The 26,015-nt window shown below is 35.9% G+C and overlaps 1 non-coding gene across 1 annotated transcript in view; it reads right to left on the minus strand.

The window, feature by feature from the left end:
• The window catches only part of LOC106780879 (regulator of DNA class I crossover intermediates 1), a 76,339-nt gene that overhangs the window by 12,304 nt on the left and 38,020 nt on the right, over window positions 1–26,015 (minus strand). Inside the window, exons 8-10 of the transcript XR_011435125.1 lie at window positions 14,861–15,390; window positions 14,517–14,586; window positions 13,405–13,465 (exon numbers count right to left, since the gene is read on the minus strand). This is a non-coding gene — a transcript (regulator of DNA class I crossover intermediates 1). The remainder of the gene's footprint in view (window positions 1–13,404; window positions 13,466–14,516; window positions 14,587–14,860; window positions 15,391–26,015) is intronic.

A 26,015-nucleotide genomic window follows, 5' to 3' on the forward strand; every position in this document is an offset into this window, starting at 1 on the left:
AAAAGAATTTGCCACCCCAAAATGTGTCTCTTTGCCTTGATTATTTTAAGGACAAAAGAGTCTTTCACTCTTTGAAAGAAATTCAGACCTTCCCCCTAACTGCCTGAAAGAATTTAAGATAGAAGGGCCTGTCCCAGGAAGGAGATATCACCATAGATAATTCTAGGTGTGGTAGACAGAAAGACATCTAGCAAGGGCCATTTTATCAAAAGATCTCTTTCAGTTCCCATTGTCTACAGATGGCCCAGCAAACACTTGTTTATCAAACATTTCCATTTCCATCGTCATGTAAATTGCCTTCCTCTCCTTTGAAGTCCCAAACCACTACCCCCAATATCCTCCTTTATCTTTAGCTGAAGATGGTATTCAGGTGGCAATTTCAGCCACTCCAGCAAGATTTTCCTGGGTTTCTCCCATGTACATATGTTATCAAACTTTGATTTTCTCCTCTTATTCTGTCTCATGTCAATTTAATTCTTAGACCAGCCAGAAGGACCCAGAGGGTAGAGGAATTGTTTTCCTCCCCTACAGTTTACGTTCACAGGTCCCACAGGACTATAATGAACAAAGAAAGAGTTCCTAACCAGCTACCGGTCCAGGGCGCAGCAGTGAGGCAGCAGACTGAAATGCCAGTCTTTCTGTGAAAGAAGCCTATTAGCTTATCTTCATACCTGTGGCCTGAGGGACAAGCTTCTAACTAAGCACAGACCTAGGGGCTAATTGCAATCCTCTCCAGAGACCAGGAAGCCCAGTGGTTACCATCTTCACACTCTCCATCTGTCCCACCCTAGGTTGCTAATGTCTCCAAGAAAGGAGATTGTGCACATATCTAGCACCAGGGTTTCTGTGTCAGCTGCCCAAAAGACACATCCCTTGATAGCCTGGCTCTGGTGGCCAGCAGGGCTTGTGTTCATAGATTCAACAGGATGTCAGCAAACAAACAGTTCTTATATGGCTATCACACCAGGGCTCAGTGCAGACGAGCACACAGAAATGCTCATGTCAAAGTCTTCCCATGAATGAGGTATATTTACATACTTCAAAAGCTGCTGCATCAGGGTCCAGTTTCCAATTAGACTGAATCTAGATGTTGACTGAGATCTTCCCTATTGGGACAGCGGCAGGTTTTTGCACACCCTCAAATACTGGGAGCCACTAAAAATAAAGTAGACTGCTTGAACAAGCACAAAGGTTTGAGAGACAACCAAGAGCTACAGCAGGGTTGAAACATAAGGTTCATCTCCTGCACGAGGCCACTTCTTCAAGACTAGAGAGGTGGCTGTTTTACAGAATGCATGGAAACCAACACAGAGAATCAAGGAAAATAAAGAAACAGAAGATGACATTCCATATGAAAGAACAAGATAAAGCCTCAGAAAAAGACCTTAATGAAATAAGTGATTTACCTGATAAAGAGTTCAAATTAGCCATCATAAAGATGCTCACCAAGGTCAGGAGAAAAATACACGAACAAAGTGAGAATTTCAACAAAGAGAACATAGCGTAGAAAGTATAAGAAAAACACCAAAAATAAATCACAGAGCTGAAAAATACAATGGAAAGGTACAAAAGAAGACTAGATGAAGCCAAAGAAAGGATCAGTGAACAAAAAGACAGGGCAGTGGAATTTACCCAATCAGAGGAGCAAAAAGAAAAAGGAATGAAAAAGAATGAAGATAGCACAAGGAACTTATTGACAACATCAAGTGGACTAATATTTGTATTATAGGGGTCCCAAAAGAAGAAAGGGGCAGAAAATTTATCTAGAGAAATTATGACTGAAAATTCCCTAACGTGGGGAAAGAAACAGACATCCAGATCCAGGAAGCCCAGAGAGTTCCAAATGAGATGAACTCAAAGAGACCTCACCAAGACACATTATAATTAAGTTATCAAAAGTTAAAGACAAGGAAAGAATCTTAAAAACAGCAAGATAAAAACAACTTGTTACATCCAAGGAAACCCTCATAAGACTATTAGCAGATCTTAAGCAGAAACTTTGCAGGCCAGAAGGGAGTGGCACAACATATTCAAAGTGCTGGAAGAAAAAAACTGCTAGTCAAGAATACCCTATCCAGCAAAGCTGTCCTTCAGAATAGAAGGAAAGATAAAAAGTTTTCCAGACAACCAAAAGCTAAAAGAGTTTATCATCACTAGACTGGCCTTACAAGAAATGTTAAAGGGACTTTAAGCTAAACCGAAGGGCCCTAAATCAGTAACAGGAAAACATATAAAATTATAAATCTTACTGGTAAAGGTAACTATATAGCAAAATTCAGAATAATCTAATGTTGTAGGTGATGGGTTAATCACTTATAAAGCTAGTATGAAGGTTAAAAGACAAAAGTACTAAAAATAACAACTACAATGATTTGTTAATAAATACACAAGATAAAAAGATATAAGTTGTGACATCAAAAACATAAAACTTGGGAGGGCAGTAAAAATTTAGATCTTTAGAATGCATTCAAACTTAAGTTTTTAAGAACTTAGAATGTTATAAGTTGTTTTACAGAAGCCTCATGGTAACACAAAGCAAAAACCTACAGTAGATACACAAAAGATAAAGAAAAAGGAATCCTAAGCACACCATTACAGAAAATCATCAAATCACAAAGAAAGAAAAAAAGAAAAAACAAAGGAATTACAAAACAGTCAGAAAAAAATGAACAAAATGGCAATAAGTCCACACCTATTAATAATTACTTTAAATGTAAATGGACTAAATTCTCCACTCAAAAAATATGGAGTGGCTAAATAGACTGAAAAAACAAGATCCATCTATATGCTGCCTATAAGAAACTCACTTCAGAGGTAAGGACACACACAGTCTGAAAGTAAAGGGACAGAAAAAGATATTCCATGCAAATGAAAACCAAAAAAAAACCTGGCATAGCTATACGTATATCACACAAAATAGACTTTAATACAAAGAGACTTGGAGACAAAGAGAGTAATAAGAGACAAAGAAGGTCATTATATAGTCATGCACCACATAAAAACGTTTCAGTCAACAACAGACTGTGTATACAACAGTGATCCTTTAAGAAAAGTAACATATAGTCTAGGTGTGTAGCAGGCTATACTGCTGGGAGCCGTGGCTACATCATTTGATCGGCTGTTTGACAGGGTCCAGCTGATTAACGCTGAGGGGTGCAGGGTCGCCCCTTGGTGAAGAATAACCGGCCAGCCCCTCACATAGTTCTGAAACCTGTGCTGCTTCTAATTGCCCTTCATTCCTTTTCCTTTCTTAACCTCCAGTTTTCACTCCTTTGGGTGGCTGCTTGGGAGGCACTACCTCCTGGGAAAATTAGATATAGTAAGAGAATGTGACCACCTGCAGGTAACTTTCAAGATATTTTTCAGTTAATTAATGGAGGAGCACACAGTCCCATTTGAGACAATCAGAAAGGAATCCTGCCCAGATAAGATGTCGAATTAGGTTTATGGCCTCCATCTGGTTAATGTTTCCTTCTCCCTCCAGTTCTTTGTCTAAATATACATATGCATCGTCCTTCTAAGTTTGTTGGCTAATTGGTTGATCAAGAAGTATCTATATATTATTCTTGACCTTCTGCTTTCTGTTAAAATGTTATAGAGGTTTTCTCCTAAAAGCAATAAATAATAAATAATTGGTGAGTAGAAGGGCCGAGGGGTGCAAGAATGCCCCTCGGTGAAGGATGGCCGGCCAACACCCCCAATATTTTCTGAATTATATGCATGCTTTCTATCAAGGTTATGTGTATACTTATTTCTCTTTTTTATTCTTGAAGATATATAGTTTAGTTTAGCTTTTCAGCCCTTTACTTTACTAACAATATGATACTTTCTCCGGCAGTGTACTTAAGGGACCGTTAGCTCTACAATCTAAAAGACAAAGGAATGCTTCCACCCCCTAAAGGGCGCGGAAAAAGTAAAGATGTTTAACTGCCCGCTGAGAATGCAGATAGCCCTGGGGATAAGACACCCTGGAGTCGCCTTTTGTTCCCATTAACCATCTACACTAATGGCGTAAATGATTGAGGGAGGCAGGGATGGCTCCACCAGGATGTAACCAGAGGGGCTGCTGTCCTGTCTGGAGGCCTGGACCTTCTCTCTTTGATTTAACTTTACCATGAATTACAACAGACGCCTAGGTACCTATCTCCTTTAGCTTAGAGACAACAAACACTAGTTAATTGCAGAGAAGACGATCATTAACCTTATACTCTATAGAATGGAATGCTAATAAATATTCTTGTGCTCGTTTCTTACTTCCTTATCTCTCTGAGAATATCTGTAAAACTATTTCTGTACTAATCCTGAAAAATATATAAACGACACTTGTGCACAGTAAAGTCAGACTTGCTAACACCAACCCAAGTCTCACGTCCCCTTTATTTTCCCCCTCCCTCATCGCGCCGACACCATCCATCCCTCAGGAACCTGGACTCCACCGGGGCGGGACCCCGGCACTATACCATTGAGGTTTGTGTAAGTACTGTAAGAGAGGAAGAAATTTTCCTCTACTCTTCTAGGTTTTTCTGGCTGATCTAAAAATTAAATTGACACGAGACAAATTAACAGGAGAAAAACAAAAGTTTAATAACATGTACACATGTGAGAAACACAATAAAACCAAGTAACTAGCCAAAGCCTTCAACTTAAATATCATCTTCAGGTAAAGACAAAATAAGATGTTGGAGATGAAGAGAGTCAGGGACTTGAAAGGGAAAGAAGGCAATTCACAGGTAAGTGAAAAGGAGCAAATGCTTAGAAAACAAGTGTTTGGCCACAGAAACAGAAGAACACAGAAGGGAGTCCAAAAATCAGGCTTTTCTAGGTGCCTTCCTGTCTATCACCTAGTTCATGTTATGCTAAGGTGATAGCTTGCTTCCTGAGACAGCTTTTTTTAATCTGAATTCTTTTAGGAAGTTAAGGGGTAGGTTACAAGACAAACTTTCTAAGTCTTTTTTTCTCAGAAATAGTCAGCCTAAAACAATCCTCACGTGGGGCTGGCCCCGTGGCCGAGTGGTTAAGTTCGCGCGCTCCGCTGCAGGCGGCTCAGTGTTTCATTAGTTCGGATCCTGGGCGCGGACATGGCACTGCTCATCAGACCACGCTGAGGCAGCGTCCCACATGCCACAACTAGAAGAACCCACAACGAATTAATACACAACTATGTACCAGGGGGCTTTGGGGAGAAAAAGGAAAAAATAAAATCTTTAAAAAAAATAAATAAATAAATAAAAAAAAATAAAACAATCCTCACGTTAAAGAGACATATTTTGGGATGGCAAATTTTGTTCCCCTTTAGTATGCTCTATGAGGTTCTCACAATGATGAAATTGCCTACTGACATATTTCTCAGAATGTATCCCGTCAGTAAGCAATGCATGACTGCATAATAATAAAGGGGTGAATCCAACAAATGGATATGACATTTGTAAATATTTATGCACTCAACACAGGAACACCAAAATAAATAAAACAAATATTAACAGACCTAAAGAGAGAAAATATACAACAATACAACAGTAGGGGACTTTAATACCCCACTTTCATCAAAGGATACATCATCCAGTCAGAAAATCAATAAAAACATATTGGCCTTACATGGCACTTTAGACCAGATAGACCAAACATACATACACAGAACATTCCATCCACAAGCAACGGAATACACATTCTTCTCAAGCACACAAGGAACATTCTCCAGGATAGACCATATGTTAGGCCACAAAACAAATCTTAATAAATTTAAGAAGACTGAAATCACATTAAACACGTTTTCTAACTGCAATGACGTGAAACTCAAAATCAATTACAAGAAGAAAACTGGAAAATTCACAAATATGTGGATATTAAATAACATGCTCCTGAACAACTAATGGGTCAAAGAAGAATCAAAAAAGAAATTTAAAAAATATCTTGAGACAAATGAAAATGGAAATACAACATACCAAAACTTATGGGATGCAACAAGAGCAGTTCTAAGATGGAAGTTCCTGGTGATAAATGCCCACATTAAGAAACAAGAAAGATCTCAAATAAACAACACAGCTTTACACCTCAAGGAACAAGAAAATGAACAAACTGAACCTAGTTAGTAAAAGACGGAAATAACAAAGATCAGAGTGAAAATAAATGAAACAGACACTAAAAGACACTAGAAAAGATCAATGAAACTAAGAGCTGGTTTTTTGAAAAGATAAACAAAATTGACAAACCATTAGCTAGACTTAACAAGAAAAAAGAGAGAGGACTCAAATAAATAAAATCAGAAATGAAAGAAAAGCCGTTACAACTGATATCACAGAAATAAAATGCATCATAAGACACCATTATGATTAATTATACAACAACAAACTGGACAATCTAGAAGAAAAAGATAAATTTCTAGAAACATACGACCTACCAAGACTAATTCATGAAGCAATAGAAAATATGAATAGACTTATTACTAGTAAAGACATCAAACCAGTAATCCAAAACTTCCCAATGTCAAAAGTCCAGGACCAATGGCTTCCACTGGTGAATGCTGCCAAACATTCAAAGAAGAATTAATACCTATCCTTCTCAAACTATTTCAAAAAAGAGAAGAGGAGACAAGTCTTCCAAACTCCTTTTATGAGGCCAGCATTACCCCGATATCCAAACTAGTCAAGGACACCACAAGAAAAGAAAATCACAGGACAATATCCCTGATGAACATACATACAAAAATCCTCAATAAAACATTAACACTTCAATCTAGGTGAATGGCACTATCGCATCAACTACCCATTTACCCAAATAATAAATCCAGGTCTCCTTCAATGTGTTCCTTCTCCCTTAACTAATCAACAACAACTATCAAATCAAGATCTTCTAAATCTTTGTGATAGCTCTTCCCTCATTTCCATCCTTACTTACACTGCTCAACTTCAAGCCCTCATTATTTTTTGCCCTGCCTTGAGTCATGCCACTTCTCAAATCTCTCATTGTTGCTAGAGTCAACTTTTTAATACTCAGATGTCATCAAACTCCTCTACTAAAATTTTTTCAGTGGCTCTGTTTGGTGACAGAAAATAAAACTGGTATATGTCATGTAAAGTCTTTTATGACCTAGCCCTTTATATTGTCTAGAATTATCTTTTGCCATTCCGCCATCGCTTGTAATTTACACTATAGTAGTACCAATAACAACAACTGGAATGAAGTTACTTTGCAGCTTCTAAAATAAGCTATACTCTCTCACTTGTTAGTTTCTATCTATGTTGCTTCTTCATAGTATGAAGGCAGTTTGTCCATTTGGTAAACTTATTAATTGATATCCAGATCAAAAGTTTTCTCCTCTATTACATCTTCCTCCTGACTAGCCATGAAACTTAGAATTATTTTTTACTTGTCTCCCACTGCCCTTTGTACAAACCCCAATTGGAGCAATTTATCTAAATGTATTATATTTTTTTCTGTTTCTGTCTAGACCATAGCTTCCTAAAAACAGGTCCCATGTCCCTTCATCTCTGTACCTTGCAGAGTCTAGTGCATAACACAATATAAGCTTCATAAGAACAAAAACTGTTTCTTCACCACTGAATCTTCAGTGTCTAGCATATAGGAGAACGACAATAAATTCTATTAAATGAATTCATGATATGTACTCAATGTACATACTGAAGACAAAAAGACAAAACAATTAATATAGTTGAAAATATACAGTCAGATAAGACAAAAGTTTGAATCCTGGCTCAAATGTGTAACTGTGAACAAGTTATTTAATCTTTCTGAACTTGAGTCTCTTTTGCTGTGAAGAGCTTACAGGATCCGGCTCTTGTAGATTAGAACTAAGTGAAACAGAAACTAGTGACCTACTCAACAAGGAATTCAAACAAAATATCATGAGGATGCTCACAGATATGTGGAGAAGAATGGATGAACACAGTGAGCACATCAGCAAAGACTTGGAAGATATAAAAAAAAAAACAATCAGAAATGAAGAATACAATACTCAAAATGAGAAATTCACTCGAGGGACTCAATAACAGAGTAGAGGAAGGAGAAGAACGGATCAGCGAACTAGATGAAAGACTAGAGGAAATCACCCAAGCAGAACAGAAAAGAGAAAAAAGAATTAGACAGAATGAGAAGAGAGTAAGGGAACTCTGGGACAATATCAAGCGTGCTAACATTCGGATTATAGGGGTCCCAGAAGGAGAAGAGAGAGACAAAGGGACAGAAAGTTTATTTGTAGAAATAATAGAGGAAAATTTTCCTAACCTGAGGAAGGAAACAGACATCCAACTTCAGGAAGCACAGAGAGCTCCAAACAAGAGAAGCCCAAAGAGGCCCACACCAAGACATATTATAATCAAAATTCTAAAATTAAAGACAAAGAGAGAATCCTAACAGCAGCAAGAGAAAGGCCGCAAGTGCCATATAAAGGGAAGCCCATCAGACTATCAGTGGACTTCTCAGTCGAGACCCTACAGGCAAGAAGAGACTAGCACGACATATTTAAAGGCTAAACGGAAAAAAACCTACAACCAAGAATACTCTATCCATCAAGGTTGTCATTCAGAATGGAAGGAGAGATAAACAGCTTCCCAGACAAGCAAAAATTAAAGGAGTTTATCACCAAGAAACCAGTTCTGCAAGAAATGCTGAAGGGACTTATTTAAGCGGGAAAGCAATAACCACAAATAGAGATAAAAAAAAATTATCAAAAAACCCCAAAACAACAACAACAAAAGACAGGCAATAAAATCACTAGTAAGGTAAAAGGACAGTAAAGGCAGCAGATCAACTACCTGTGAAGATAATATGAAGGTTAAAAGACAAATGTACTAAAATCACCTATTTCAATGATAAGAGGGTAATAGATAGACACACACTAAACACAAGACTATATATAATGTGAAAAACATAATGTGGGAGGAGGGGAGTGAAAAAGTAGAGCTTTTAGAAAGAGGTCAAGCTAAAGAGTCTATCTACTCAATATAGACTGTTACATGCACAGTATATTAAATAGGATCCTCATGGTAACCACAAACCAGAAACCTACAACAAGCAGGACAAAAAGTAAGACAAAAGAAATCAAACACATTACTAAAGATAACCATCAAACCACAAGGGAAGAGAGCAAGAGAAAAAGAAAGGAACTGAGAAGAACTACTAAAACACCCAAAAAAAGAAAAAGTGACAAAATGGCAATAAATACATATTTATCAATAACTACTTTAAATGTCAATGGACTAAATGCTCCAATCAAATGCCATAGGGTGGCCAACTGGATAAAAAAACAAGATCCATGTATATGCCGCATACAAGAGACACACTTCAGACCTACAGACACTCACAAACTGAAAGTGAAAGGATGGGAAAAGATATTCCATGCAAATGGCAAAGAAAAGAAAGCAGGGGTAGCAATACTTATATCAGACAAAATAGACTTTAAATCAAAAACTGTAATAAGAGACAAAGACGGGCACTACATAAAGATAAAGGGAACAATCCAACAAGAAAATATAACACTTGTAAATATCTACGCACCCAACATAGGAGCACCTAAATATATAAAGCAACTATTAACAGACATAAGAGGAGAAATAGACAGTAACACAATAATAGTAGGGGACTTTAACACTCCACTTACACCAATGGATAGATCATCCAAACAGAAGATCAATAAGGAAACACTCGCCTTAAAGGACACATTAGACCAGATGGACTTAGTAGATATATACAGAACATTCCATCCAAAAACCACAGAGTACACATTCTTTTCAAATGCCCATGGAACATTCTCCAGGACTGATCACATATTAGGCCACAAAACAAGTCTCAATAAATTTAAGAAGATCGAAATAATACCGTGCATCTTTTCTGACCACAAAGGTATGAAACTGGAAATCAACTACAGAAAGAAAACCAGAAAAGCCACAAAAATGTGGAGATTGAACAAAACGCTACTGAACAATGATTGGGTCAATGAAGAAATCAAAGAAGATATCAAAAAATTCCTGGAGACAAATGAAAATGAAAACATGACACGCCAAAATCTGTGGGATACAGCAAAAGCGGTTCTACAAGGGAAGTTTATAGCAATTCAGGCCTACCTCAACAAAGAAGAAAAATCCCAAATAGACAATCTAAAAGCATACCTAAAGGTACTGGAAAAAGAACAACAAACAAAGCCCAAAATCAGAAGGAAGGAAATAATAAAAATCAGAGCAGAAATAAATGAAATAGAGACTAAGAAAACAATAGAAAAAATTAATGAAACCAAGAGCTGGTTCTTCGAAAAGATAAACAAAATGGACAAACCCTTAGCTAGACTCACCAAGAAAAAAAGAGAGAAGGCTCAAATAAATAAAATCAGAAATGAAAGAGCAGAGATTACAACGGACACCTCAGAAATACAAAAGATAATAAGAGAATACTATGAAAAGCTATACGCCAACAAATTGGATAATCTAGAAGAAATGGATAAATTCTTAGAAACATACAACCTTCCAAAACTGGACCAAGAAGATGTAGAAAATTTGAATAGACCGATCGCCAGTAAGGAGATCGAAACAGCAATCAAAAACCTCCCAAAAAGTAAAAGTCCAGGACCAGATGGCTTCCCTGGTGAATTCTACCAAACACTCAAAGAAGAGTTAATACCTATCCTTCTCAAACTCTTCCAAAAAATTGAAGAGGAGGAGAGGCTTCCTAACTCCTTCTACGATGCAAACATTATCCTGATACCAAAACCAGACAAGGACAACACAAAAAAAGAAAATTACAGGCCACTATCACTGATGACCATCGAGGCAAAAATCCTCAACAAAATACTAGCAAATCGAATACAACGATACATTAAAAAGATCATACATCATGATTAAGTGGGATTCATTCCGGGGATGCAGGGATGGTTTAACATCTGCAAATCTAACAACGTGATACACCACATTAACAAAATGAAGAATAAAAATCACATGATCATCTCAACAGATGCAGAGAAAGCATTTGACAAGATACAGCATCCATTTATGATAAAAACTCTAAATAAAATGGGTATAGAATACCTCAACATAATAAAGGCCATATATGACAAACCCATAGCAAATATCATTTTCAATGGAGAAAAACTGAAAGCTATCCCTCTAAGAACAGGAACCAGACAAGGATGCCCGCTGTCACCACTCTTATTTAACATAGTATTGGAAGTCCTAGCCAGAGCAATCAGGCAAGAAAAAGAAATACAAGGGATCCACATTGGAAAAGAAGAAGGGAAACTGTCATTCTTTGCAGACGACATGATTTTATATCTAGAAAACCCTAAAGAGTCCACTAAAAAACTTTCAGAAATAATAAAGGAATATAGTCAAGTTGCGGGATACAAAATCAATGTACAAAACTCAGTTGCGTTTCTATACACTAACAACGAAGTAGCAAAAAGAGAAATTCAGAATACAATCCCATTTACAATTGCAACAAAAAGAATAAAATACCTATGAATAAACTTAACCAAAGAGGTGAAAGATCTCTACACCGAAAACTATAAAACATTGTTGAAAGAAATCGAAGAAGACACAAAGAAATGGAAAGATAGTCCGTGCTCTTGGATTGGAAGAATTAACATCGTTAAAATGTCCATACTTCCTAAAGCAATCTATAGATTCAACACAATCCCTATCAAAGTTCCAACAACATTTTTTACAAAAATAGAACAAAGAATCCTACAAGTTATATGGAACAACAAAAGACCCCGAATAGCCACAGGATTCCTGAGAAAAAAGAACAAAGCTGGAGGTATCATACTCCCTGATTTCAAATTGTACTACAAAGCCATAGTAACCAAAACAGCATGGTACTGGCACAAAAACAGACACACAGATCAATGGAACAAAATTGAGAGCCCAGAAGTAAACCCACACGTTTATGGGAGCCAAGAGCATACGATGGAGAAAGGAGAGTCTCTTCAATAAATGGTGTTGGGAAAACTGGACAGCCACATGCAAAAGAATGAAAGTACACCATTCCCTTACACCATGCACAAAAATCAACTCAAAATGGATTAAAGACTTGAATGTAAGACCCGAAACCATGAGACTTCTAGAAGAAAACATAGGCAGTATGCTCTATGACATTGGTCTGAGCAGCATATTTTCAAGTCCCATGTCTGACCAGGCAAGGGAAACAAAAGAAAAAATGAACAAATGGGAGTACATCAAACTAAAAACCTTCTGCACAGCAAAGGAAACCATCAACAAAACGAAAAGAGAACCTAACAATTGGGAGAAGCTATTTGCAAACCATATATCAAATAAGGGGTTAATATCCAAAATATACAAAGATCTTATATAGATCAACAACAAAAAAAACCAACAATCCAATTAGAAAATGGGCAAAAGATCTGAACAGAGATTTCTCCAAAGAGGTCCAGATGGCCAACAGGCATATGAAAAGATGCTCAACATCATTAGCTATCAGGGAAATGCAAATCAAAACTACAATGAGGTATCACCTCACTCCGGTCAGAATGGCTATAAATAACAACACAGGAAACAACGAATGTTGGAAAGGGTGTGGAGAGAAGGGAACCCTTGTTCACTGCTGGTGGCAGTGCAAGTTGGTGCAGCCACTATGGAAAGCAGGATGGAGTATCCTCAGAAAATTAAGGATAGATCTACCATACGATCCAGCTATTCCACTGCTGGGTATTTATCCAAAGAACTTGAAAACACAAAGGGATAAAGATCCTTGCACCCCTAAGTTCACTGCGGCATTATACACAATAGCCAAGACTTGGAAGCCACCTAGGTGCCCATCAAGGGACGAATGGATAAAGAAGATGTGGTATTTATACACGATGGACTACTACTCAGCCATAAGAAATGACGAAATCCGGCCATTTGTGACAACATGGATGGACCTTGAGGGTATTATGCTGAGTGAAATAAGTCAGAGGGAGAAAGTCAAATACCATATGATCTCACTCATAAGTAGAAGATTAAAAACGACAAAAAGAAAAAAAAAACACATAGCATTGGAGATTGGACTAGTGGTTACCACTGGGGGAGGCAGGAGGGCAAAAGGGGTGATTAGGCTCACATGGGAGGGGATGCACTATAATTAGCGTGCGGGCGGGGAACATGATGTAATGTACACAGAATTCGAAATACGATGTACATCCGAAAAAAATAAAAATTTAAAGAAATAAAGAAATAAATGCATCTAGATTGGTTTTTCTCAAATAAACACATTATAGTTTCTGAAAAGGCAATAATTTTATTTCTAGACCTAAACTATAATTTCTCCAGAGTAAGGAAAAGTAGCCTAAAAAGAAATTTTTCAATAAAAGCTAACCTTAAATGAAAGTACACTGCAAATACTAAAATATGACATGAATTATCAACTGACTTAATTGGAAAGATAATGTAAAATGTACTTTACCTCACCAAGTCCAAAGTTCCACGACTGCTTAGAAGGCAATTCTTTCAAAGGGATGTTACCCCTAGGGTCACAAATAAGACAGTATTAAAGTTTGATTTATTCTCTCTGAAAATTATTGTTCTAAATTATGGTTCCCAAAGTTGGCTGCAGATCAGAATTATAAGGGAAGCTTTTTAAAAAATAAATAAGCTCCATCCTAAGGGTGTGGGTCAAATTTGGTATTTTGTATTTTAAAATCACCCCCTTGAGTGATTCAGTTCTGCACCCAGCTTTGAGAACCATGTTCTAAAATCACTTTCATAAAGTACATTTTAAAATTCAAGGTCTAACATGCTAATTTTTATTCATAAGTTTCTGAATACCTGGAAGTTTGACAGCAAAGAACCTAATTTTTTTATTTTATTAAATAAGTTCTGAATGTTTTATTCGTTGTGCCAATCCCATAAAAATGGCATATAGGTATTCTTTTTACAAATAGATATTTTAAATATTTCCATAAGAAAGTACTTCTAAAATAAAAACCTATTCTAATTCATGATTGTTAATTACCAAGATTTGACTAAACCACAATTATTACCAAGAAAGTTAGGACTATTCCGAAACTACAAGTTTTCTTTAATTAAGTATAACTGCAGTCCCATAAACTCTTGATATGTTTGCTTATGCCATTAGCATCTGAATTCTATTACTCCCTTGTTCTGATTCTATACTAACCAAGCCACCTTCCCATGGAGAGCTGCCAAAAATTAGAAAACATGCTTATCATGCCAGTAAACATTCCTATATAAGTAACCCTTCTATTTCTTACTGTAAATTAATAAATTGACATTCTGGTGAGTGTGTAAGTTTCTTGAACACATAAGTCAGTTTTCTCAAATCTAATTAACACTAAGATTCAGATAAGATGACGGCTTTGTGCTGGCAAATACGAGCACCATACTCTCAACTAGGATGATATTACTAAGATTCTGACAACTGGTAAGCCTTTGTAGAGGCCAGTCTGCCCACTCTGAGACAGCAACACCCCTACCTCACATTGCATCAATTCAACCCTTCAATACGCATTATACTAGATGCTGAATTGCATTCCCCAGATTTACCTGAAAACTTACAAACGGTTCACTGGATATATCTGGATTGTCTTCTGTGGTGCCTTCTCTTGGTAATCACTTTCAAATTTTCCTTTAAAAATAAAAGTATGCATTGAACTAAAACTCTAGCACAGACTAGTTCTTTTTTTTAAATTGGAAGCTTATTAGCATGACCCATATGGAACGAAATCACTGGTCCACACAATGTCACATAATAGACAGTCACTCTATTTTCAATTTTATACTCCTCCAAATACACACACACACACACACACACACACACACACATATCTATATTATATATAAATATGTACTAAAAACAAAAAGACCAATAGATTATTACCCTTCTCGCGTATAACACCAACCTTTTTTTTCAGAGCTGGCTGGGAAACTATCCTTCTCAAAAGATGTACTAAGATTATTTCTTTCATGATCGTTATACTCTTTCTGATAGTTCTTGTTTGGCTGACACTTTTCTGGGTAACTTGTCTTATTAAAAGTAGAATTACTAAAAGTCAACTCTGGATTTGTAAAAGTACTTCTAATGCATCTCTCAGTGGAATGGTTTTTATCAGAACTAGTGACTGCACAAATATCTCCCATACTGTCAAAACCACACTTGTCAAAGGTTTTCTTTATACTCCACTGATCTATGTTTAATAAATTGATCACATTTTCACTAATAAAAGAGTCACAATTCTCTGACAGAAGGCTGGGTGTTGGCTGGTTCGCATCTTCAAGAAAACTTGAAATCTCTTTCCTATTTTCTTCCAAAATATGTTGTACTGACTGTTTTTCAATAATGAAGTCTGACTGTCTTCTCTCATCCATGGTTCCACAATCTTCACCTGTAACTATATCAGGTCTTTCAGTAAGGAAATTCCGATTTCCTGGACTTTGAGATAAATAAAAACATATTTAACAAGAAAAGCATAGAAAATTTTCATTTAGAAACTTAAAGTTAAATTCTTAGAGAACATACTGAGTAGCTACTAACATTTACCTGGACTATGTTTTCAGTTTTTTATTTGAATAAATAATATTTTTTTTGGGTGGAAATTTGTCTAATGTGCCTCAGTGAGTATGAAAATAATCTACACTTAGTTTTGTATTTCAACACAAAAAAATGTGTTGAAATGAAGTATGATGTGGTTCAATTCACTGTTATATTAACAAAATATGACCAACCTATATCATGTCTTCTGTAATAAGGTCTAGTGAATACCCTAGACAACCACTGCATGTAACTGCTGCTCTGTTTAATCAGAGAAAGATATTTTGAACACACTGCAGGGAAAAATTATCCCCAGTGTTAAAACATCAAATCAGAGTTATCAGAACACTATAACAGATATCTCTCAACCTAACAAGGATATAAAAACAACTCTGAAGTTCCCAAGGGAGAGCAATACAGATACAAATGCATATATATGTAATAAAGCCAAGAGATAAGACGAATTAGAAGAAAAGGTTAGCCTAGATAACTTATAAGTTCCCTTCTAATGTATAAATCATAATTCTAAGTTATGTCCAACTTGTATAAAAGAATCAAAGCTATTATACGAAATAATTAAAAATCAAGATATTCTGGGGCTGGCCCTGTGGCAGAGAGGTTAAGTTCACACGTTCCACTTCGGAAGCCCAGGGTTTCGCCAGTTCAGATCCTGGGTGCGGACCTAGCACACTGCTCATTAAGCCATGCTGACATGGCGTCCCATATAGCAGAAGCAGAAGGACCTAAAACCAGAATATACAACTATGTACTGGGGGGTTTTGGGGGTAAGAAGAAAAACAGAAATAAATAAAGATTGGCAACAGATGTTAGCTCAGGTGCCAATCTAACAAAAAAAAAAAAATCAAGATACTCTGGACTTTGTTGCCATTGACTATCCACAAATTTACTTAGGGGTGGGCTGTTCCAGAGATTGGAGGTACCAAAGAAATTTAGAAAAGAAACATAGACCGCTAAAACTGATTGATTTCCAATTTTATTTTTTAAGTTATTCATTAAACATCTAATGAGCAGGTCCACCTGCCGTGTTCCAGGCACTATGCCACGTATTGGGGACAGAGAGAGAAAAGAATTCAGTTTGGCATTAAGGAGAGAGAGAGATTTTGTCCAGGAATGTTCATAGACCGTGATCCTACACTGTTTCTCAATACGGGTCTTAGTGGTGTTTTGAGCAGAATAATGTTATTCTGTGATATCAAAGGCATAACCTATAGCACACAATAATATACACCATTCACACCAGAGAAACTGTATTACTTTAAATGAGAAAATAAATGTAAAAGCACTTCATAAATTAGAAAGCACACTACAAATGTAAATAATCATTTTTAAACAGCATTTTAAGCATTCTGACTCAGAAGAATCACTCACTGAGAGATCTGGAGAACAGAGAAATGTATAATGCACAGTTATTGCTCACAAGAAATAGTCCGGAAGGGGAAAGAAAAACTAGAAAGTGATAAGTGCTATTCTACAGTGTTACGACAGTAAATAAAAGAAATGCTTTTACTTGAGAAAAATCAAGTTGGTGGCATTTGAGTTGGGGACTGAATGTTGGGAAGGATTGCTACTTGTAAAGATGACAGAGAGAAATGATGCTAAAAATATAAAAGCCTTACTAAGATAAATCGATCCAACTTCTTTAACACTTTTTCCTATAGATAAAAGTTCATTCATTTACGGACTACAATATGGATAAATTCATTATCTAAATAAGCCTTTTATGTGCATTAAATAGATATTTAATGTATGCCTGCCATGTGGTAGGGAGATAATACAGCTTATATTCTAGTGAAGGAAGATAATAACAAATAAATAAGATAACTAACCATTAATAAGTACAATGGATAAAAGAAATAAACAAATAAAAAAGATAATTACAGCAGCTTTATAGGTGCTACAAGATCAGACGATGGAACAACTTGTGTTGGAGGTCCTTTTCAGATAGCTGGTCAGGAAAGTTCCTAGCAAAGAAGTGATAAATAAGCTAAAGATACAGAATGATTAGACATATAAAGAGAGGAGTATGCATACTGCAGGGGGATGGAATAAACACAAATACAAGATTTGCAGCACATGTGAGAAACAAAAAGAAGAGGAGTAAAGCTAGAATAGAATCAGTGAAAGAAAACTTACGGCCTAAGGCTTAAAAGGTACAAAAGGGCCCAGATCATGTAGAGCTTTATTTTGGAAAAGAGCAATAAGAAATATTGAAAATTGCTAAGTACAAAAGTAAAACTCTCTTGCTTTTTGCCTTAAAAAATATCAGTCTGACTGCTGGGTGAATACGAATATGCTGATTTCCATCTGGCCAAAATGAAGTTAGAGAAACAAGATTTAGCCTCATTGACTGACAGAATTATAAAACTGGACAAACTGTATGAGACAATGGCTTTCAGACTTGGGCCATTGGATAGAATAGGATAACGATCCCTGACAGAGAGAAAACAAGTAAGGTGAATTCTATGACTGCTCCTAGCTTATTGCTTGGAGAGAGTATCCAAGCCACAGAACAGAGAGGGGAAATCCAGTTGGAGCCCACAGATTCCCTTTGTTGAGGAAAGAGCACTGGAAGGTCAGGAAGACTGCAGAGAACAGAGCATGCAGGGCAGAGTACCATGAAGGAGAGTGCTTCAAAGAGAGAGGGCTCCAGAGATCTACAGAAAGTTCTCAAATCTTCAGCTAAGTACTGATCAGCACATGCGTATGAAGTAATTACCCAAGGCTGGGAAAAGCAACACCCAAGATGAGAAGATTGAACAATTCCAGGAACTCAAACAGAAATGGGAAAATTTTGTGTTTCCACCAGTTAGAGTGGAAAACCTCTTAATTCAAAGGAACTCTAAGAATACAAGAAGGATATTGCCTTAGCAGGGGGCAAAATTAGCCACAGAGTGAAGGTGTATCTGGTCCTGTTTAACAAAGTTTAAAGCAAGCCTTAATAAGATCATACTGTTTCCAAGCAACTAAAATCCCAGAAAAACCTCAGGAAAATTTATAGGAATACAAAAATTTCCAGACCAAAAAGATGAAATTCATAATGTATACAATCTAAAAAAAAATTATCAGGAATGCAAAAAAGTAGAAAGTTACAACCCATAATGAAGAGAAAAATCAATTATTAGAAATAGACCAAGAAATGACACAAATGATAGAATTCGTAGACAAGGACATTAAAAGAGTTATCAGAACTATATTCTCTACGTCCAAAAAGATAGATGAAAGACTGAGGATGTTGAATAGAAACATGGAAGATATAAAGAAGAGTCAAAACAAACTTCTAGAGATAAAAAATATACTGAATAGATTTACACAGAGATTAGACACCAAAGAAGATACAACTAGAGAATCTGAAGAAAAAGCAATATAATCTATATAAAATGAAACAATGAGAGAAAAAAAGATGAAGATAAATAAACAGAGCATCAATAAACTGTGACACAACTTCAAATGGACTAACTTACATGTTATTAAGGTCCCCAAAGAAGAGAGGAGAGGAATAAAAAATATCCAAAAAATCAATGGCTGAATTTTCCACATTCGATAAAAACTAAGTTCACAGATCCAAGATGCTCAATGCAGCTCAAAGACAAGAAATAAAAAGAAAAGGAACATCCTAATCAATGGATAGAAATCTATGATAGAAAATCCACCATGGAGAATCTATGATAGAAAAATCTTAGAAACAGAGAAAAATTATATATTAGATATATAGATATTAAGATAAGAATGACAGCAACTTCTAGTAGGAAACAATGCAAAAGATACCTTTCAAAAAGAAAAGAATAAAAACTTACAAATACACAGAAGCTGAAAGAATTAATTACTAGCAGCCCCACACTATAAGAAATGTTAACAAAAGTCTTTCAAGGAAAATATCACCACACGGAAATCTAGATCTACACAAAATAACAAAGACCACCAAAAATGATAAATTTGTGCTTAAGTATAAAAAACATATTTTCTTAATTTTTAACTCTCTTTAAAGCAAAAGGAACAATAATATATTTTTGGATTTATAACATTTATATAAGTGAATGTATGAATACAACACCACAAAGGCCAGAGGGGAGAAACGGAAGCATACCATTACAGGGTTCTTACACAATACTTGAAGTAGTATAACACAACTAGAATATAGTCTGTCATAAATTAAAATATATACAATAAATTCTAAAGAAACCACTGAAAAACAAAACAGAGTTATAGATAACAAGCCAACAAAAGGATAAAGTAAGTCATAAAAAAGACTAAAATCAAATAAAGGCAGAAAAGAGGGAAAGGGAACAAAGATTATATGGGAGAAATAAAAAATAAATAGCAAGAGAACAGACAAATCCAATCATATATCAATTGTTGCACTAAATGTAAACTATATTCATAACCATAATACAAGTCTCAATAAATTTGAAAGGATTCAAATCACACAAAGGATGTTCCCTGTCCACAATGGAATTAATTTAGAAAGATAACAGAAAAGTCTTTAGGAACCAAATAACAAATTTCTAAATATCTCATGGAGTGAAGAAGAAATCAAAAGGAAAACTAGAAAGTTTTTTAACTGAATGAAAATAAAACAAAACATATCAAAATTTGTAGGATGCAGCAAAGCAGCAGTTATGGAAAATTTACAGCACTAAACACGTGCATTAGAAAAGAAAAATAGTCTCAAGTCAATGACCTCAGCTTTCACCTTAAGAAATCAGGAAAAAAGGAGTAAATTAAATCCAAAGTAAACAGACAAAAGGAAATAAAGATAAGAGCAGAATTCAATGAAATAAAAACAAAAGAAATACGTGACACTGAAAGATGATTCTGTGAGAAAATAAATAAAATTGGCAAGTCTCTAATCAGAATAATCACTGGGAAAAAGGGGAGAAGAAACAACTTACCCATATTAGTAATGGGAGAAAAGACATCACTACAGAAGTTAAAGATTTCATACGCATAATAAGGAGATATTATGAATAACTTTAAGTCAATAAATTTTACAACATAGATAAAATCGATACATTTTTTGTATGACACAAACTACCAAAGCTCACTAAAAAAATAATAATCCAACTAGCCTTCTATCTAGTAAAAAATGGAAATTATAGTAAAAAAAAAAAACCTTCTCACAAAAAGAACTTCATACCAACTGACTTCACTGATGAACTCTACCAGACATTTAAGGAAGAAATGTACCAATCCTACACAAACTCTTTCAGAAAATTACACAGGAGGGAATACTTCTCAACTCATTCCATGACACCAACATTAGGCTGATATCAAAACCAGACTAAGATATTACAAGATATTACTAGAAAGTAATCTCCCTCATGAAGACTAATGTAAAAATCCCTAACAAAATTTTGGCAAATCAAATCCAATGAATGCATAACAAGGTTAGCACATTGTGACCAAGCAGGGTTTATCTCAGGAATACAAGGTTGGTTTAACATTCAAAATTAATCAATTGTGGGGCCAGACTTCTGGAATGAGAGACTGAGAAACCTGGCAAATCTTGTGCCCTAAAAGCAGTAACAGAACCAGATAACACTCACCAAAAAAATCATCTCAAATATGGGGAGTGACCAATGGCATCCAATAAACTGTGAAGCAGTACTTCAAGAAAAACTACTCAACCTTAGTAGAACCAGTGGGAGCCTGTGGAGTTTTAGCCTTAGGCTGCCACCATCCCTCCACCCCCAACTCCATGGCTGGTAGCCTACCAAGGCTGAGCTTGTCTGGAGAGGGTCGGGAAGGTGGGAGACTCATGCCCAGGGAATTTGTCAAAAATAATCATGGTCTTGGTGGCAAACTATCAAAGAAGCCCAAAATTGCAGCTGCCTGAGGCTGAGATATTTGGAGCAAGCAAAAACCATCCAGAAATTTCATAGAGAGATCCAGAAAACAAAAAGGTACAAGAGGCTTTGATAAACTCCCAGACCCTCCTGGTGGTCTGGAAGGTTGCATACATGTGTAAGGCTGAGTGCAGACTCAGGAGAGACCAGAAAGAGCTACAGGTATCTACTCATCCCTGGCTGAGTGTAAGGTCTTGTGCAAGGGAGGAAGCCTTGTTAGCTGAAGGTACTTAAACACAACCTCCAACTAATCATTGGTTGGCCTCTAAGCACTGCTTAGAGGGAAATTTATACCTTTTAATGCCTGTATTAGGAGAGAAGAAATATATCAAATCAGTAAGTTAAGCTTGCACTTTAAGAAACTAAAAAAAGACAGGCAAACTAAGCCAAAAGCAAGCAGAAAAAGGAAATCATAAACATTAGGGCAGAGATCAATGGAATGAAAAACAGAAAAATAGAGAAAATTGATAAAACCCTAAACTTAGTTCTTTAAAAAGACCAATAAAATTAGCAAATCTTCAGCTACACTGACCAAGAAAAAAAGGAGAAAAGACACAGATGTAGAACTCAAAAAGGGACATCAACACCAACCTGACAGAAACTGAAAGGATTTCAAGGGAATACTATAAATCACCTTATGCTAACAAATCATACAACTTAGATGAAGCGGATTAATTCCTAGAAAAACACATATTACTACAACTGATTCAAGAAGAAATTAGAAAATCTGAATAGATCTTTACACAAGTAAAAAAAATTAGTAAAAAGCCTTCCCACTAAGAATAGCCCTGATGCAAAAACATCTAAAGAATCCACAAATTCTTCTATTAAATAGAGCAAACACTTTACACTTTATTATATGAGGCCAGTATTATCCTGATATGAAAGCCAGACAAAAAACATAAGAAGAAAAGAAAAATTCAGACCAATTTTCCTAATGAATATGGAGGCAAAAATCATAAACAAAATATTAGCAAACCAAATCCAGCATTACATGAAGAGGTTTATATATAATGACCAAGCAGCTTTTAACCCAGGAGTGCAAGGTAGTTTAATACTTCAAAAGACGGTAATATATTACATGTTAATAGAATAAAGGAAAAAACTAGATGATAATCTCAAGGGACACAGAAAGAGCATTTGACAAAATCCATGATAAAAACGTTCAATGAACTAGGAATAGAAGGGACTTTCCTCAACCTGATAAAGGGCACCTACAAAAAAACCTACAGCTAATATCATACTTAATAGTGAAGGCTAAATGCTTTTTCCCTAAGAGTGGGAAAAATGCAAGCATGTCCACTCTTGTCACTGCTATTCAACACTGTACTAGAGGTTGTAGTCACTCAGGCAAGAAAAACAAGTAAAAGGCAACCAGATTGAAAAAGGAGAGATAAAAACACCTTTATTTATAGACAACATAATCCAGTATGGTGAAACTCCTAAAGAATCCACAAAAATACTACTAGAACTAATAATGATCTCAGCAAAGTTGAAGGATACAAGATCAATATACAAAAATTAATTGTATTTCTATACACTAGCAATGAACAATCCAAAAATGAAATTAAGAAAATAATTCAATTCACAACAGCATAAAAAGAATAAGATACTTAGAAATAAATTTAACAAAAGCAGCACACTGCTTATATATTGAAAACTACAATACATCACTGAGGGGCCAGCCCAGTGGCCAAGTGGTTAAGTTCACACGCTCCACTTCAGCGGCCCAAGGTTTTGCCGGTTCGGATCCTGGACGCGGACATGGCACCACTCATCAGGCCACATTGAGGCAGTATCCCACATGCTACAAGTAGAAGGACCCACAACTAGAATATATAGCTGTGTACTGGGGGGATTTGCGGAGAAAAAGCAGGACAAAAAAAAGATCGGCAACAGTTGTTAGCTCAGGTACCAATCTTTAAAAAAAAAAATCCATTACTCAGAGAAATTAAAGAAGATCAAACACAATGTAATATGGTTCAGCCATAAAAAAGGAAATCTTGCCATTTGTGACAACATAGATGAAGAGGGAGAACATTATGCTAAGTGAAATAAGTCAGACACAGAAAGACAAACACTATATGATTTCACCCATACATGGAATCTAAAACGTCACACTCGAAGCAGAGAATAGAATGGTGGTTGCCAGATGCTGGCGAGTAGGGGAAATGAGATATTAGTCAAAGGGTACAAATTTCCAGTTATAAGATGAGTAAGTTCTGGGGATCTAATGTACAAGATGATGACTATAGTTAATAATACTATATTGTATACTTGTAAATTGCATATTTGTTAATAGAGCAGATCTTAAGTGGTCTGATCACATACCCAAAAATGGTAACTATTTGAGGTGATGAATGTGTTAATTAGCTTGACTGTGGTAATCATTTCACAATGTATATGTATAGGAAATCATCATCTTGAACATCTTAAATATATACAATTTTTATTTGTCAATTATATCTCAATAAATCTGGAAAAATAAAACTCTTCAAACACACTGGAAGGTTCTCTCATGCCCCTCCAAGTCCACACCTCCCAACAGTAACCACCATTCTGAGTGCTATCACCATTCATTAATTCAGCCAGGTTCTGAACTCCACATAAATGGAATTACACAATGGTCCTCTTTTTGTGTTGAGATTCTTCCATGGAGATGCTTGTTACTGCATGTATCAGCAGTTTATTTTTTTTCATTTCTGTGTATTATTTCACTGCATGAATATTATATAATATTCTATTCTTTTGTGTGTGTGTGAGGGAGACTGGCCCTGAGCTAACATCTGTTGCCTATCTTCCTCTTTTTGCTTGAGGAAGATTGTCACTGAGCTAACCTCTATGTCAATCTTCCTCTATTTTGTGTGGGATGCCACCACAGTGCGGCTTGACAAGTGGTGCTAGGTCTGCACCTGGGATCCAAACTTGCAAACCCTAGGCCACCGAAGTGGAGCACGCAAACTTAACCACTATGCCACCAGGCCAGCCCCATAATATTCTATTATTAATGGACATCTCGGTTAGTTCAAATTTGGGACCACTATGAATAAAGCTGTTACGACATTCAAAAAAAAATGAATAGGAGAAACATTTCATGTTCATGGATTGGAAAAATCACTATTGTTAAGATGGCAATTTTCCCCAAATTGATCTACAGATTCAATACAATCCCTATCAAAATCCAAGTAGGCTTTTTTTATTTCCAGAAACTGACAGGTTGATGCTAAAATTTACATGGAAATGCAAAGGACTAAGAAAAGCCAAAACATTTTCAAAAAAGAACAATAAACTGGAAGACTAATACAGTTCTCAATTTCAAAACATACAGTAAAGCTATAGCAATCAGGACAGTGTGGCACTGACATAAAGATAGACATAATTAACCGATGGAACAGAACTGAGATTCCTGGGGGAAAAGAAAAACAACTTACATTTTTGGTCAATCGATTTTCAACAAAGGTACCAAAGCAATTCAGTGGGGAAAAGATATTCTTTCCTTTCCACAAATGCAAACGGTGAATTTAGACCCTTACCTCACACAATACATAAGAGTTAACTCAAAACAGATCAGAGACCTAAATGTAAGATCTAAAACTACAAGACAGAAAAAAACATAGGAAAAAATCTTCATGGCCCTGGCTTAGTCAAAGACTTGTTAGCTATGACAACACACAAACAATTTCTAAATGAAAAAATTAATAAACTGTATCTCATCAAAATTAAAACCTTTTTTACTTCAAAAAGACACCACTAAGGAAAGGAAAAAGGTAAGCATTTCACCAAAGATACACAAATGGCTGATAAGCACATGAAAAGATGCCAACATCATTAGTCATTAGGGAAATGCAAAATTAAAACCAAAGTAAGATACTATTACATATTGATTAGAATGGCAGATATATTTAAAAGACTGACTTTACCAAGTGTTGTCAAAGGTATGCTGCAACTGGAACTCTCATACACTGCTGATGCGATGTAAAATGGTACAAATCACTTTAGAAAACAGTTTGTCAGTTTCTTAAAAATTTAATCATATACCTACCATATGACCCAGCCATTCCACTCGTAGATATTTCCCCAAGAGAAATGAAAGCATATGTCTAAACAAAGACTTCTATATGAACTTTCATAGCAGCTTTATTTGGAATAGCCAAAACTTGGAGAAAAAAGCCAAATGGTCATCAACAGATGAATAAACTGTGCTATGGCCATACAATGGAATACTACTCAGCAATAAAAAGGAATGAACCATTGATATACACAACCAACGACATAGATGAATCTCAAATTATGCTAGGTCAAAGAAGCTAGACCAAAACAAGGAAAACATACTGTATTAATGCAATTTATATAAAATTCTAGAAAATACAAACTAATCAACAGTGATAGAAAGCAGATCAGCAGTTGCCTTGGGATGGGAGTAAGGGATGTAAAGTAGCCAGAGGAAGGGATTACAAAGGTGCCCAAAGAAACTACTGGGGATGATGAATGGTCATTATTTTTGACATATGTCACAACTTACCAAAGTGCACATTTTAGATAAGTTCAGTTTATGGTATGTTGATTATACATTAATAAAGTGTGAAAAAAAATAGACCTAAGGACAAAGAGGAAACAAAAAGAACTGTTATATGGCTATTACAATTCTAGGCAAGAGGCAGT

Source organism: Equus caballus, unplaced genomic scaffold, assembly GCF_041296265.1.
Source record: "Equus caballus isolate H_3958 breed thoroughbred unplaced genomic scaffold, TB-T2T haplotype1-0000035, whole genome shotgun sequence".
Taxonomy (NCBI): domain Eukaryota; kingdom Metazoa; phylum Chordata; class Mammalia; order Perissodactyla; family Equidae; genus Equus; species Equus caballus.